Source organism: Myotis yumanensis, unplaced genomic scaffold, assembly GCF_028538775.1.
Source record: "Myotis yumanensis isolate MYYU_CA2020_CCGP unplaced genomic scaffold, mMyoYum1.0.hap1 SCAF_9, whole genome shotgun sequence".
NCBI lineage: Eukaryota > Metazoa > Chordata > Mammalia > Chiroptera > Vespertilionidae > Myotis > Myotis yumanensis.
This window is the reverse complement of record NW_027223760.1, coordinates 9,850,808-9,867,754: the sequence shown is the minus strand read 5'-3', so window position 1 is coordinate 9,867,754 and position 16,947 is coordinate 9,850,808. Positions and strand designations below refer to the sequence as shown.

The window sequence follows — 16,947 nt, the reverse complement described above, 5'->3', positions numbered from 1 at the left end:
TGGAAGTACACTTCCTAGGTTCAAATCTTGGCACTACTAGCTATGTGTCCTTTGACATATTACTTACTTTCTCTTTGCTTCAGTGTTTTCATCATTGAAATTAGAATGAGAATAGTTCTTACTTCATAGGATTGTTGAGACAATTAAAAAATTAATACATGTAAAATGCTTAGAATAGTTCTTGTCATAAATTAAGCATCCAATGTGTTGTAATCACCATTGTTTTTTTTTTCTCATTCACTCATTTGTTTGTTTCAAAAATATTTATTTAGAACCTGTCATATACTAGGTGCTGTGAACAATACAGGATGTCTAATTATAAGTGAAAGAGACAATTTATTTGTCCTAAACAAGCTTAGAATGTAGTTGGTAACATAGGTAACAAATAATGACATATGAATAATTAGAACAATGTGAACACCGCAAAGGATTTAGAAATGGAAAATATTAGGGAAGGATCCATTTAAACAAAGTAGTCAGGAGACTTTATAATCAAGTCTTGAGAGATTAGAAGTCAGTCTTTCAAAGAACCCTCCAGGTGAAAGTTTCAGGCATGGAAGAAAAAGGTGTGTCTGGAGGATAAATGGGGTGGGGGGAGTGTAGTGTTCATTTTATTACATTAACTAAAAATAAAAGTCCATTGTGGCTAGACCAAGTGAGCACAAGGGAGAGTGATATGAGATGAAGTTGGATAGGCTTGTAGGCCATAACAAGAAAACTGGATTTTATTCTAGATGAAATGAGAAGCAATTGAAAGATTTTAAGCAGGAGGGAAGAGAAGACATTTTATGATTCTAAAAGTCGATTCTGAAGATATATGAAGAAGAGTTAAGATTCCTTTTTTTTTTTTTTACAGCTGCATAATATTACATGATGTAAATATACCCACCCCCTTTTTATCCACTCATCTGACGATGGGCACTTGGGCTGTTTCCAGATCTTAGCTATTGTAAATTGCTCTGCTATGAACATAGGGGTGCATACATTCTTTCTGATGTGTTTCTGGATTCTTAGGATGTATTCCTAGAAGTGAGATTACTGAGTGAAAGGGCAGTTCCATTTTTAGTTTTCTGAGGAAACTCCACACTGTTTTTCACAGTGGCTGCACCAGTGCACTAGGGTTCCCTTTCTCTACATCCTCACCAGCACTCGTTGTTTGTTGCTTTATTGAGAAGGATCTCTTACCTTTGAAGCAGCATGGAAGGACCTGGAAAGTATTATGTTAAGTGAAATAAGCCGGTCAGAGAAAGACAAATCTCACATGATCTCACTCATATATTGAATCTAATGAACAAAATAAAGTGACAAACAAAATAGACCAGAGACATGGAAGCATAGAACAGATAGAGGATCTTTAGAGGGAAGGGGGGTGGGGAGAAGAGGTGGGAAGAGATCAACCAAAAAATTATATGCATATATACATAACCCAGGGACACAGACAATAGTGGGGTGAAGACCTAGGGAGGGGACAGGAGTAGGGAGGATGGGGGTCATGGGAAAAAAAGGGAACAATAAAAAAGATAAATAAAAAAAACACATAAAGGGATATTAAAACCAAAAGACAAAATGTTTTTGGGTTTTTTTTGTATTTTAAAATAAAATAATCTAAAAAAAGAACAGTTGAGAGCAATGGAGGGTGCTGGAAGATCAGCAGTGGAGGACTTACAGTTAGGGATGATGGTGGTTTGGACTAGAGCTCTGGTAGTAACAATAAAGGTAAATTCATTTGCGATACTTCTTTTTTCTCATTGCCTTTGATCATATTTTTATTCAAAATTGTCTATCCACAGTGATTTGACCTTTATGGAAGAAACAAATTTAAGTTTATGCCACAGGCTTCTTTTCTGTGGTGGGTATCTTTTCTGCGGGCTTCTTCTCAGCAGCTGATTTCTTGGTGGCTGCAGCCTTTTTCCCACCAAAGGCTTCTTCTGCTTCTTAAGGCCAACAGCTTTCTCTCCTTTCTCCCCGACCACAGGCTTCTGGCCTGGAACCCCCTTCTCATCTGATTGGCTTCCAGTGCTGCTGCTGCTCATCCACCTGCAGCTTGTGGCTCTTGGCCTGGCGAAGAATGGTGTTCTGGCGCATGGTCTTTGCCTATGGGTTTAGCTTCAACATGATCCTCAGGGTTTTCAGTGGATTCTTCTTCAGGACCCTGTGGGGAATCTTCTGGCGTGGTGCTTGGAGGGCTCTTTGGATCTCTGGGCTTTCCAAGATTCTGCTCAGGTCTGTACTGAGCATCTTGAGCATGGGAAGGCTGTAGTTACTCTTGAGGGAGGCAGCTCCATGCCAAGTGCCATACAGCTCATCTAACTTGCGGCAAGCACTTCCAGTCCAAATGCAGAAACGGCCCACATGCCCTCCAGGTGCAAGTTTCAAATGTTCAGTTTGCTGACATTAAGCAGAGTAATTCCAGGGATGTTTCTGAAGGCTTTGATGGCACCATTGTCCTCATTATAGATGATGCAAGGTCCCCTGCGCTGGATACGACCACAGTTTCTCATTTTGCCCTTGCCAGCTCTCATTCACTAGGAGGCATAGACCTTTTTTGTATCATTTCAGGCCTTAAGTTTCTTAAGAAGCAAAACAGCCTCCTTGGTTTTCTTGTAGCCTTCTACTTTATCGTCAACCACCAAAGGAAGTTCAGGAGCTTCCTCAATGCGGTGACCTTTAGACATGACCAGTGCTGGAAAGGCTGAGGCAGCGAGGGCAGAGCAGATGGCATATCGTCTCTGTGTTGTGTTTGTTCTGCGGTGCCAAGAGCGCCAGGTTTTGGTTGGTGCAAACATGTGGCCCCCACGACACATATTTCCAAAAGCACCCTGGCCAGAACGATGAGTTCTACCACCTCAGACTCTGGGAATTTGAGCCACAGCTCGGCCAGGACCCCAGGACTCGGCACTGGTTCGATGCCCTGCCAATTCACTGACAGCATAGGGCTGGTCTATTGTTTTTGTGAAGTTAATGTGAAGAAAGTTCTCAACATCTGGTCGAACGGGAGCCTGAAACACGGCAGGCAAAGTGGCATTTTTGCCAGATGTTTCCCCCTTTTCAGAGTACACAGATATCAGGGGATGAGCACACGCCATGGCGGGGAGAGGAGAAGGCCACACTCCCTTTGCCATACTTTTGAGAGCTAGCATGGACATACGTTGTGGATGAGGAAAATAAAAGATACAAGAAAGACTATCCAATTTCTGAGTTGAGAAATTGGATGAATAATGATGCCATTAACTGAAGACTGGGTAGAAATAGGTTTTGAGGGAATAATCATGAGTATTTGGGCATATAAATTTTAAATTTCAAGATATTTGTGAGTAATCTTTCTTTCTCTCTCTCTCTCTCTCTCTCTTCCTCTCCCTCTAATATATATAAAACTGAACCTGCAAAGAAAGAAAATTTAGGATTTACATTCTGTTAGTGTGTAAATTGTGTTTAAGCTGTGGGAATAGATGATATGATATCAGCCACAGTGAAAAGAAGAGAGAAGGTGCCTAGTGGGGACTCTTGCGGCACCTCCAATTCACTTCTCAAGCCACTGTATTCCAGGGTCCATCCTCATGGGCCATCTGAACAGAAATGCAGATTTGGGAGTCAGGCATGTAGGAGGTGTTTGAAATCATGAGAACAGATGCTTCCTGTGAGAGAGTGTGGAGAGAGAAGAAAACGTGCAAGTGCTGAGCCCCCCCCGCCCCCCCTCGCCCCCTGCCCCCCCCCCCGTCTTCTTATTTACAATTCCCAATGCCCCTCCTGTTTCTGCAGGCTGACTGCCATTCTCACCAGCCTCTGAGATCATTCTCCCGAGGAACACCAGTGACCCAATTATTCCCCAGTCTGTCAGCAATGTTTTCTGCTCTTCCTCTTCCCGCATCCCTGTAGTGTTGGACTTTCTAACCACTTCTTTCTTCCTTATTTTGTCTTTGTCATGTCACTCTGTACTAATTTTTAAAATATTTTTTTTTGAGATTCCTTTAGTCTTTCCTGTGTATTGCATGTTGGTGTTTCTCAGAGGTCTTTACTTCCTATTTTATCCTTTTAATTTTAATCCCTCATCCTGTGTAGCTTGATCTAAAACCCTGATTCAATGACTTCTTCTAAGCTGGCAACCAAATCTGTATTTCTAAATCCACACATTTAACTGTTTACCAGGTCTCTGTCCTGGGAGACACTCAGATTTCATTGAAATTATAATCTTTTCATTAAAACTTTGCCTCAATTCCTTATTTTGGTAACTGCTATCTTCTTCACCAGTTCCCCTTTCATACTTAAGCTTCTTATGTGACCCTTTCTTCCTCTTCACTATATGTATAACTGAATCAGAAGTCATATATATATAATTCCTCTATATTAGGGGTAATATTTGGCCTATCTTTTCAATATTAAATACTATTGACTTAACTTGGAAACTTTATTCTTCTCTCCTGAAATAATAATGAAAACTCCTAAATATACTTTTTGCACCCAGTCTGGTTTTTCCATAATTCAGTCTCCATATTGTTGCCTGAGAGATATTTCTGAAATACTAGTTGATCATGTTACCATCCTGCTAAAAGCATTTTATGGTACATCAGGGCTATAAGCTTAGGGTGACATTTATTCCTCTTTATGAGCTGACTTCTGTCTGGTTTTCCATTTTCATCTGCCCTCACCTATACTTTCTTGAGATTATACTAAAAGAGAAAGAAAGAGAGAAGGAAAGAAAGAAAGAAAGAAAGAAAGAAAGAAAGAAAGAAAGAAAGAAAGAAAGAGAAAAAGAGAAAGAAAAGAACAAAGGAAGGTAGAAAAGACGGGAAGGAAACATTTTGCCTTTATAACTTCTTTTACTGGACTATTCTAATAGCCTTGAGAAGTTAAAGGTGTTAGATTTAGAGAACTGACCTGGTAAGATTTTCTCCAGCTATGATAGGGAAATCTCATACTGCCATGCTTTCCATGCAGGGTGTTTCTTAAAAGCCATCAACAAAATTCTTAGTGCTACAAGAATGAGAAAATAGAACTTGGAATCAAATTAAAAAGGAGTACATACATATTAGTCTTCTATTACTTCTGGAATAAAATTCCACAACCTTAGACTTAAAATGACGCACATTACCTTATTTAGAGGCAGGACTCTGCGATGTTTTTCATGGAGCCAAAATCAAAGTAGCACCAGGGCTGAGTTTCTTTCTGGAGGTTCTGGGAGAGAACCTTTTCCTCACCTTTTCCAGCTCCCAGAGGCCGCCCAGATCCTTGGCTCCCTGATTGTCCCTGTGGCATCTGCTTCCAGAGCCGCGTCTCCTCCTGTTCAATTCTGAACCTCTGGTCTCCCTCTAATGAGGGCCCTCCCAGATGTTACATTGGGCCCATCCAGATGATAAAAATCATCTCTCCATCTAAAACTCCTCAACTTAATCACACGCACAGAGCCCCTTTTATAACGTAAGCTCACACAGCCACAGGTGGGAGTATTACTGTGCAGACATCTTTGTTGAGGAAGGCATTATTTTAACTATCACAGAATAACTGTAAATAATCGATAAAAGTTTAAAAGAATAAAATATGTTATAATACATTTTTTGTTTTCTCCTTTTAGTTTTCAATAAAAAAGTCTTATTTTAATTGGTTAGTCTGCTAAAATTATATGGAAAAATAGAATCCTGGATTTTCACCTCTGAAGTTACAGTAAAATACTTTCCACATATTCCAAAGCTACACTATTACCTACCATGTTGATTTTTTTTTCTTTCTCAAAAGTAATTGGCACAAGAGAAAGTTCTTACTAATAACATTTTGTTATTCCAATTCTTGCTACCTTTTTATAGGCATTTGTTCATTTCTTAAATGTATCCCTGAGAGCGAGAAGTTAAAAAATACTAAATACAATAGACATGATATTTATATAGAACAAGCCAAGCTGAAAATAATACTTTCTCCCTTCACCTCCTTCCCCATCCACCCTTTCTCTCTTGTGAAGAGGAGTTAGAGATTCTTAGAAAAGAAACACAAAGGCAACAGCAATGGTATAAGGAAACTAAAATTTCCCCTGGGGAAAGGGGCTAGGACTCTTCAGTGCACATTTAATGCATACATCTAGAGACTAAAGTGGAACGAAGCACCTTAAAGAAAGACGAATCTAGAGTTAATATTTTCTGATGTTAGATTTTGATTGTAGCGATGTCCCATACTATAGGGAGATCTCAGATCTTGCAGCATCTGATGGTTACCAAACAGATGAAATAAAACACAAAATAAAACAAAAAATCATAAGTGAATCAAGTAAAACTACATTAAGAGTGGGGAGGCAACTCCAAGGTTTTTCCACCAGAGAGTACAGGTGGTTGGTTCATATTTGTATTTGAATATAGAACTTTTTTTTTTTCAAATAGTGGGGGATGGAGTTAAGTTTCATTTTTCTTGTGAACTAATGATAAATAACTTGCAGTTGAACCTATTTGTAATCAAAGGACAAGAAGTTGAGTTCACTTTTTGCCTGTATAATTGTAAGGAAGTCAGATGATCTGTTTGAGCTTCAGTTTCTTCATCCATAAAATGAAGATAGAAGTCCTTACTCAAATCACTGGGATGTTTGATTCAACCTGTGATTGTGGCTACGATGATTTTGCATTCTGAGCTTTCAACTAGTCCATCAAGTCCTGTGATCAGTCTTCTTGATGAATTAATGTTTCATGGCAATGTACTTTCTGTAATGATAAAAAAATTAAAGCAGAAGTATGTTTTTTATTAAAAGAAGATTGCTCTCCAGTGACAAGGGTCAGGTAAAATTACAACAATGATATAACTGAAGGCCTTTCCTACAAGAACGCACAATCACTTGAAGAATTTGATTAATGGAGGTAATGCAATAACAGGTACATTTAGAACAGAGAGAGCCAAAAATCATCATATTTACTAGTTAAGTAAAACAAAGAGAATATAAATTTTACATTTTCCTACTGAGAAATATCTACAAAAATTGATTGATAGACATGTACTTATGTAACAAAGCCATTTTCCTGTTTGTCAATCAAAATGAATAATTTCAATGTCTCATTTTTCTGCTAGATCATTTTAATATTTAACTACCTAAAATACCCCCAATCACATTCTTTAGAAAATGGTTAGACTGGAATTCTGCAGTTCTAATGATGACATTTTATTATGATAAAAATGACTTCATTAATTGATGATCATATATCAACTCATAAAATAGATAAAATATTTTAAAAGTTTTCAAGTCTAAGATAGTATAAAGCCATTTGAAGTGTTTAGAAAATTTTTGAGAAATAAACATTTATAATTATTTTATGTTTACAAAGTTGTGTATGAATTTCAATATAAATTTAACCACATTAATTGCCCACTTTCTTTTATAAGGTCTGTGTATGTTGATAATCTATTGATATTTTACCAAATCTAACCCTTAGGATATAATTAAAAAGGAAAAATACAATGTATTAGTAACAGGATGATACAAGAGATGGCAAGGATTGTAGGGAGGTTTGATTTTTATCCCACTTGTCCTTATGAATGGCTTTGGTTCTATTTTAGAACATGTGACTTAAAAAAAATGCAGTTGATGACTTTCCAAGATATTTGATTTATGACCTTTTAAAAAATTCTGTCTTGTTTCTCCTTTATTCTCTGCATCCTTGAAAGAACATTCACAACTTCATAATGAAAATAATATCAAAAGGTTACTATACCGAGGATGAAAAAATAATACATTCAAGCATTTCATGAGAGCTATGTTTTAAGTTGAAAGTAACTGTAAAGTATAAAGCATCATTTAAATGTAATTATTGATTTCTGAAGCAAAATGTCTTTTGTTTTATAAAAATAGTCATAATAAATATTAATGCTTAAACATTATTTCAGTCAGCTAAACATCTTCATGAAAAGAAATTTAAGAAATTTTACTGAATCTAGCTTAAGTAATTAACTTGTGCATTTCCGTACTTATAGGAAACAATTGAGTTGTATGAGAAATTTCTAAAAAAGCATATAAATGGTAGTATTAACTTATTTAAATGTAGCTATTAGCATCAAATGCAAATATGACTAATAACACAAAATATAATGTTATACCTGGATAATTTATTCTTAAATAATGGAATAATACATTTTTTCCATCATAGAATTGGTTTATTGACTTGGAAAAGACATATCTTTTTTTTTTTAATCCTCACCTGTGAATATATTTTCATTGATTTTCAGAGAGAGTGGAAGAGAAAGGGAAAGACAGAGAGAAATATCGATGTGAGAGAAACACATCGATTGGTTGCCTCCTGCACATGACCTGACCAGGGCCCAAGCCAGGGAGGAGCCAGCAACCAAGGTACATGCCCTTGACTGGAATTGAACCTGGGATGCCTCCGTCCGCAGGCCAATGCTCTATCCACTGAGCAACACCAGCTAAGGCTGGAAAGGACATATCTTCATCTCATTAATTCTTTATATATTATCAAGAAATTTTATTTAAAAATATTATGTATTTAAATTAAAATTAAAATTTTAATACATAATATTTTTGGAAAATAACAAGCAATTATATATTGCACTAGTTAAAAATCTAGTTGTGATGACCCACTTGAGTCTTTTATTTATGATATTATAAGGTTAAATGAAAAAAATATATGCAAAGCATATAGCATAGTCCTTTCTACATACATTAACCCTCAATTTTTTGGACCTTGATTTAATAGACTTTGAATTTAACAGACAAAATTTCTGGTCCATATGTCACATGTGAAAATTAACACCCTGTTAATTTTAATATGCCAAGATTTGATTATAATGAAATTAACTAGTTACTTTTTGTTATTAATTTATTGTTATTTTAACAAATTTTAGTTAATAGGCCATATGTTGGAAAAAACATTGTAGTAATTCCCCCGACATAAATATTAGATACCTACAACTATAATCTACATATTCTACATATTTAAATCCAAGAGTGACCATTGGTAAACAATGTTCAGCAAATGATTAGTACATGATCACACCACATCACCTGTGGTAACTGGTTCTGTTGTCCAGAGGTGTGACTTTCTGCAGCAGTTTTTTTTTTCTTTAATTTATCTTTATTGTTGAAAGTATTACTGACATCCCCTCCTGCCCCATTGGTCCCCTCCACCTGGCACCCATCCCCTCTAGGCCTACCACACTATTCTGTGTCCACGGGTTACACATATATGCATATATGTTCTTCGGTTCATCTCTTCCCTTCCGCTTCCCTCTGAGATTCCTCTGCGGCAGTTTTAACCCACTCTCCGATGTTCCCATGTGCACGGAGCCATGCTCCACCGTGTGCATTTATTTACTGGGGGTGACTGGTAAATGCACACACTTACTGGGCTTTTCAGTATAAATTTACAGCAACGCATATAGAAAACTGTTCTGCGAAATTAAACTTTTCATTCGTACTTAATTTTTTTAGACAGTGAAATGTCTTACTTAGTAGACTATTCTTTTTTTAAGTTTACCTTCATTGCTGAAAGTATTACAGATGTCCTCCTTTTTCACCCCATTGACCCCTTCTAGTATTTACCTGACAATGTAACACACACAAACTTCAAATAAGCATTTTGCAAAATGTGTGAAACTAATCAGTGGAACCTAGGGGAAAATAGAGTTTAGAATCACAATAGATTTTCCTAAATGTAATTAGAACTTGGGAGTCTCCCCTGCTTTGTTCCAGGCCTCTCCTCTTACAATTTTGTACATCCTCTAATGATCATCTCATCAGTTATCACCTAAGTATAGACGTTACATAAATTGCATCCACAGCCCATACCTTACTTCTGATTTCTAGACCCAGCTGACCACCTTTGAAACATCACAAACTCAATGTATTCAAAATCAAACTTATGATTCTATCCCTAAGTCCCAGTCTTCTACATGGGCAAAACTATCCATTCAGCAACTTAAGCCAAAAAACTCAGGTATCATTTCTTAATCAATTTCTAATATCTGTGGAATCCAGCTACTTGTTTCCATGTGACCACTTTACCCTGATCACATGGACCTAGGACAAGCAGCTCTTGTTTCTTTCCTGGACTTTGTCATTTTACACCCCTAACATTCACCCAACCAAACTACTATGACCCCTTCCTTATGATAAAGAAAAATAAGTTACCTTTCTGTACTTAAAGAATTTTATGGCCTTGTCCTACTGGCTTACCCACTTCCTAGCACATCATAATCTCTCTGCTCTAGTCCCATTATTTCCTTTCAGTGCATTTTTCTCATCTTGCTTCCTCTCACCAAGGTTTTGCATGTGCTGCTCCACTTCCCTGGAATGCTTTTTCTAGACTCTCCCTCTCGTTGCTTCCTGTCGTACTCCAGATTCAGCCCGATCGTTCCTTCCTCAGGAAACTTACCCCTAACTTCTGTCTAATCTGTTTCTACATGCTCATACTTCCTATCATGTGTAGCACTTGAACATTTATAGTCATTTGAGTGATTGTTTGATTAAAAATCTGCCTCTTTCACCTCTCCATGAGCTATGTGAGGAGAGAGATTTTGCTCACCATGCTTGACTTTGCTCACCATAATTACCAACCCAAGTGGCTAGCAAATAGAGACATGCATATATTTGTTAAGCAAATGAACTAGTAAAATTAGTAGCAGAAACTGACTTTTTTTCAGAAAATGACTATTATTTGAATGATTTGTTTCCGTTTTTATCTAGGTCTTTCTGCTTGATTTTGTGAGAACTTTTGATGTCATCGGGTTTATTACATTGTGTTATAATTATATGTTTAATTATCTCTATCTCCTAATAGATTGTGAACTCTTTGAAGACTGGATTATGTCTGTTGTGTTCATAATTTTATTCCCAAAGTTTAAACAGTAACATAAAACCTAATGTGTGGTAGGCACTCAAAAATATTTATAGAATTAATGAATGCTAAATCTGTGAACACAATGTCCAATACATTTTAAAGCATTGTGGCTTAAGATTTTTGCATGTTTCATATTAACTTATTCTGGTTATTGATGATGTTGCCAGTTGACATTAGTATGTGCATGGCTCTTGTATTATTTTGAGGCCAACATGAGCTGGTCAGTCTCGATGTGATTCTTGATTGATGTCTATGGTTCAAAAACTCCAAATATACATACTCTTCCAAAACAGATTAGACTAAATAAACCACAGTTACTGCTACTTTATCTAATTCTTTTAGAGGTATAAAATGGTAATTTTACTGAGATACTAACATAAACAAAACAATACAGTAGATGGAATTGGATTAATTATAAGAGATAACAAGGGAAGCTTGGACTTTCTAGTGCAAATATGAGTGCTTGTGGAGTGCAAGCATTTTTACTGCTAGAACACTATTGAATTAGGAAAACTCTGATCAGTAATATTCATGCCTCCAAAGTATTTTAAGTGTGTATCACTCCTCAGAGACACACTGCTCGAATTATCCACATTCAAATGATTGGGACTGAAAGAATATATTAGAATCATATTTTATATTAGTATCTTTCAAATAGTTTTGGATTATATAATACTCAACTGAAATATGCTGACATTTACTCAGAAGCTAAGTAAAACTTTTGATGAACTGGGCCTTACTTCGTTCAGTTGTTATATCTCAATCAGACAAGCTCGACTTTATAATTTTAGTTTTAGTCAAGATGAGATTTATGGGCATATAAATATCCAAAGACTACTGTGAAGAAAGTGAGAGTTGAAGAAATGAGTTATTAATCTTTACTACAGAACCTTAACAAATGTCATATAGCTTTTATAAGTAGATACCTAGGAGGTAGTAGATTCATAAGCCCCCAAAATAGATTTCCTCTTATAAAGCTCTGATACTTGGAACATAATTAATAGTTACCTATTATTCACTTGTGAAGTCAAAGCTTTTACTTCATTTATTAAATTCAAGCTTTAGTACAAAATTAACAAAATTAAATACTGTCATAGTGAATGGGGATGTCTACCTTGCTTTTTGATGTGTGTGTGTGTGTGTGTGTGTGTGTGTGTGTGTGTGTGTATGGTATGTTTTTATTCACTATCACCTGGTAAAATATTTACAAGAAATGTATTTCTGGCTGAATATATTTCTTTCTGTCCTTGCAGATAGTTATACATGCTTACTAGGTAGGTGCCCATGTTTGCTTGATTAATTTGTTTGACTAGTAAATTAATGGTGATAAAGAGTCTTGTTACTGAGCTAATTTCTTACATGATGTTTGCCATCACTTTTTAGTATTGAGTTTTAAAAGACTAGCACCCAGAAGGTGTTTCATCCCCTCCCAGGTCCCGTGACCTCCGTTTAGATAAGTGGTCTCCAGGTGGATGGTGACACATGGGTCACAGACCTGCTTTCGGGAGAGGAATGACTTTCCCAGAGGACTGGCTCTAACAAACAGCAAACTCTCATTGTTTGCTGAGTGACTGTTGAAAGAATTAGCTGAGGGAGGGCTTTTACCATTATCTTACGTTTTCTTTATCAAAAGATAACATTTTAAAAATTATCTTTATTGTTGAAAATATTACAGATGTCCCCCCCATTTTCCCCCATGGGCCCCCTCCATCCTGCACCCACCCCTCCCAGGCCTTCACCACACTACTGTCTGTGTCCATGGATTATGCACAAATGCATATTAGTTCCCCAGTTAATCTCTCCCCACCCATCTCCTACCCCTGCCTTCCCTCTGAGATTCGTCAGTCTGTTCCATGCTTCTATGTTTCTGGATCTATTTTGTTCATCAGTTTATTTTGTTCATTAGATTCCACATATGAGTGAGATCATATGATACTTATATTTCTCCTTTTGGCTTACTTTGCTTATGCTAAAAGGTAGCATTTTTAAAGAAGTTAAAATATATACAAGCTTTAATGAATATAAATACAAAGCAATATTTAAGGAGCTATGATACAACTAGTAAATATGACATGTGCACCTTATACACAGGGTTTGTGGAGTCCTCTAAAGGTTTTTTTTTCTTGTATGACTATTTATTTCTAAAATTTCCTTGTACAATATACTCTCCCTATTGCGATCCACTGGATGGATTCTGAAACCCATATAAGAATTAGGTCAAATGACGATAGTGTAGAACAGTGACAAATAAATTGGGGGGATGATTCATGTATCTAAGAGCATAAGTTGAAAACCACTGTGTGAAGATGAGGATGACTCGACATGGGGACTTTGAGAGTCTTTCCAGTTGGCACTGCATGGCTGGCTCACATTCCTTCTCAGCTCTTCCACCCAGCGGGACATTTTAAATCCAAATGCAAATAGGGCCACCTGATATTTTGTTAGTATTAATTAATTTCTAACTACATATTTGCTAATTTGTAGAGTTGAAAACTTCCAAGACTAATCTTAACTTTGAGAGGAAAAAAAAGACACCAGGTATTTGATACTCTAAATCATCTTCTGTTGTTTAAACTGCTAATGTCAGAGAATGAGATCTGACTTTTCTCTATGGTATTAGGATGCTTTTGCATGAATTTCCTCCAAACCACCCCCAAAAGCAAAATTCCTGTATCTAGTGTAGTTCAGAAAGCGAGACTAGAAAAAGGGAAAAAGTAGAGATCATAGATACATACATTTTGGTTTTGTGCTTGTGATTCCCCAATGATTATGTTTTCTACAACCATGGCAATGCTTTTCTTTTCCTTCCTGACCAAATCCTTTCCTTTAGCTCATTGTACTTGCAGGAGTTTGTGTGATTCTAATCATTTTTTAGTTCTATTTTTACTGTTGACACTATTACAACAGATGTCCCCTATTTTCCTTCCCTTTCACCTTCTCTTCCCAGCCTGCCCCCCTTCCCTCGGGTCATCACCATACTATTGTCTGTGTCTGTGGGTTTACATATATGTTCTTTGGCTAATCTCTTCACCATTTCCATCCAATCCCGGACTCCTGCCTCCCCTCTGACAGCTGTTAATCTGTTTCGATGTATCCATGCCTCTCTTTCTATATTGTTCATTATTTTATTTTGTTCATTAAATTCCATATATAAGTGAGATCATATGGTATTTGTCTTTCTCTGACTGTCTTCTTTCACTTAGCATAATAATCTCCAGGTCCATCCATGATATTGCAAAAGATAAGATTTTTTTCTTTTTTATGGCTGCATAGTATTCTGTTGTGTAAATGTACCATCGCCTTTTTTATCTACTCATCTACTGATGAACTCTTTGGCCATTTCCAGATCTTAAATATTGTAAATAACGCTGCTATGAACATAGGGGTTCATATATTCTTTCTGAGTGGTGTTTTGGAATTCTTAAGATAAATACCTAGAAGTGGGATCACTGGGTCAAAAGGCAGTTCCATTTTTAATTTGTTGAGGAAACGTCATACTGTTTTCCACAGTGGCTGCACCAGTCTGCATTTCCATCAGCAGTGCACTAGGGTTCCCTTTTCTCCACATCCTTGCTAGCACTTGTTGTTTGTTGATTTATTAAAGATAACCATTCTGGAAGGTATGAAATGATATGTCATTATGGTTTTAATTTGCATTTCTCTGATGATTAGTGACATTGAACATTTTTTCATATGTCTATTGGCCATCTGTATGTCCTCTTTGGAGAAACATCTATGCATGTCCTTTGCCCATTTTTTAAAATCCTCACTTGAGGAGATGTTTCCATTGATTTCAGAGAGAGAGGAAGGGAAAAGAGAAAGAAAGACAGAGATAGAGAGAGACAGCAACACATAGAGAGAATCATAGATTTGAGAGAGAAACAACAATCAGTTGCCTCACGTATGCCCCCAAACCAGGGATCAAATCTGCAACCTAGGCATGTGCTCTGACAAGGAATCAACACACACACATTTTGGTGCATGGGACGATGCTCCAACCGACTGAGCCACCTAGCCATGACACCTTTCCCCCCCTTTTTTTAGTTGGATTGTTTGTCTTTCTGGTGTTGAGTTGTGTAAGTTCTTTATATACAGGGTGTCTCGAAAAATGCATACATTTTAACAGCTGATAGCTCAAATTTGAAAATGAAAAGTATTTTAACAAACACTGCCTTTATAATTATTCAAAGTATGCATATACATTTTTGAGGGAAACCCTATAGTTTAGAAATCAACTCCTCATTAGATATATCATTGAAAATATGTTCTCCCATACAGTGGCTTCCCTTTTCATTTTGTAGATCGTTTCTTTTGCTGTGCAGAAGCTTTTTAGTTTGACGCAGTCCCATTTTTTAAAAAAATTGGTTTGTTTTGTTTCTCTTTCCCTAGGAGATATAGGAACAAAACATTGCTATGAGAGATGTCTGAGATTTTACTGCCTAGGTTTTCTTCTAGGATTTTTATGGCTCTGTGACTTACATTTAAGTCTTTTATACATTTTGAATTTATTCTTGTGCATGGTGTAAGTTGGTGGTCTACTTTCATTTTTTTGCATGTGCCTGTTCAATTTTCCAAACACCGTTATTGAAGAGATTATCTTTCCTCCATTGTATCCTCTTGTCTCATTTGTCAAACATTAATTGACCATAAAGGCATCAGTTTATTTCTGGGTTCTCTGTTTTGTTCCATTGATCTACACTTAATTTTAAAAAACAGTTCAGATTACTCAGTAAGCACAGTTTTGGGTTCTCTTATTAATGGGTCTAAGCATTTTTATAGCTCATTAATACATATATTTATTTTTAATAAATTTATTGGGGTGACATTGGTTAATAAGATTATTTACATTTCAAGTCTACAATATTGTAATACATCATCTGTATATTGCATTGTGAGCTTATAAATTTAATCCCCTTCCATCATCCTACTAATATATTGACCCCCTTTACTGTCTTCAACCTTCCCCACCCCCTTCACCTCTGGTCACCACAATATCTATATTTGTGATTTTTTTTTATTGTTTAAAGCATTACAAAGGGTATTACATATGTGTCCTTTTTTCCCCGCCCTTGACAATACCCCGGCTTCCCCTACCCCCCAGTGTCTTATGTCCATTGGTTATGCTCATATGCATGCATACAAGTCCTTCGGTTGATCTTGTGATTTTTTTTTTTTAAAAAAAGACCTACATCTCTCTTAGAATATTGGAATTTGACTACATTTGAAACAGATTTCTTTAAAAAATTTTAAGTTAAGTTTTATATTTTTATAACGTCAAATAATGGAACTTAAAAAAACACATACCACACAATTCTATCTAAAGCCTAGTTTGAGACAATTTGTGTATCCAAATATGGAGTCTTCAGGATAATTGGCTTTGAAAACACTACTCTGCCTTTGTAAGTGCTATCAAAGTTTCAGTCAGATCAGTACCAAATTATATATTTGGGCTTTTGACTTGAGCTGATTCATATTATTCTGTGGGCCTTTGATCAAAAATAAATATAGTGAATGTTATAGTGCATGACCTAGATTTTCCCCTGCATGACTGTCCTGCCTCTGATTAAAGCACATGGAGCTGACATTTTGTACAAAACAATGGTCAAATATCTGCAATATCACAAGTTCTACATATATATAAAATACATCTCTCTCTCTCTCTCTCTCTCTCTCTCTATATATATATATATATATATATATATATATATATATTGTCCTTTTTTCTTGGCTGCCAGGATGCTCATGAGTAAATTTTATATTCAATTACAATATTAACCTTCAGCCTACATTTTCTGGTGCAACTACCTCTCACAAACATTCACAGCTTCTATTTATTTACAATATTTCAGCAAACAGGGAGACTATAAATAAAAATATATTTTAAGTTAAATAAAACAGATTTCTATACATAGAGAAAACCTTGGACTTAAACTGACCATTAGTATATTTAGTTTCCAGTAGCAAACTGATAATATTGAGACATAATGCATAGTTCTGGAGGTATGATTTACTTATTGTTTTCAATAGCAAAATTTCCCTATATGTAGATGGTCTTAATCTCTTTCACAGGTTAATGAATCAAATCACAATATATAGCTGCTTCAGCTTGCTAGGTTAAGACTGTTAC

The 16,947-nt window shown here is 36.1% G+C and overlaps 1 protein-coding gene and 1 pseudogene across 3 annotated transcripts in view; one reads left to right on the top strand and one right to left on the bottom strand.

Annotated features, from left to right (window-relative positions):
• TFEC (transcription factor EC) overlaps positions 1-16,947 on the top strand; it is a 77,896-nt gene that overhangs the window by 12,330 nt on the left and 48,619 nt on the right. The gene's annotated exons all lie outside the window — the stretch shown is intronic.
• On the bottom strand, positions 1,749-3,110 carry LOC139016734 (large ribosomal subunit protein uL4 pseudogene; annotated as a pseudogene).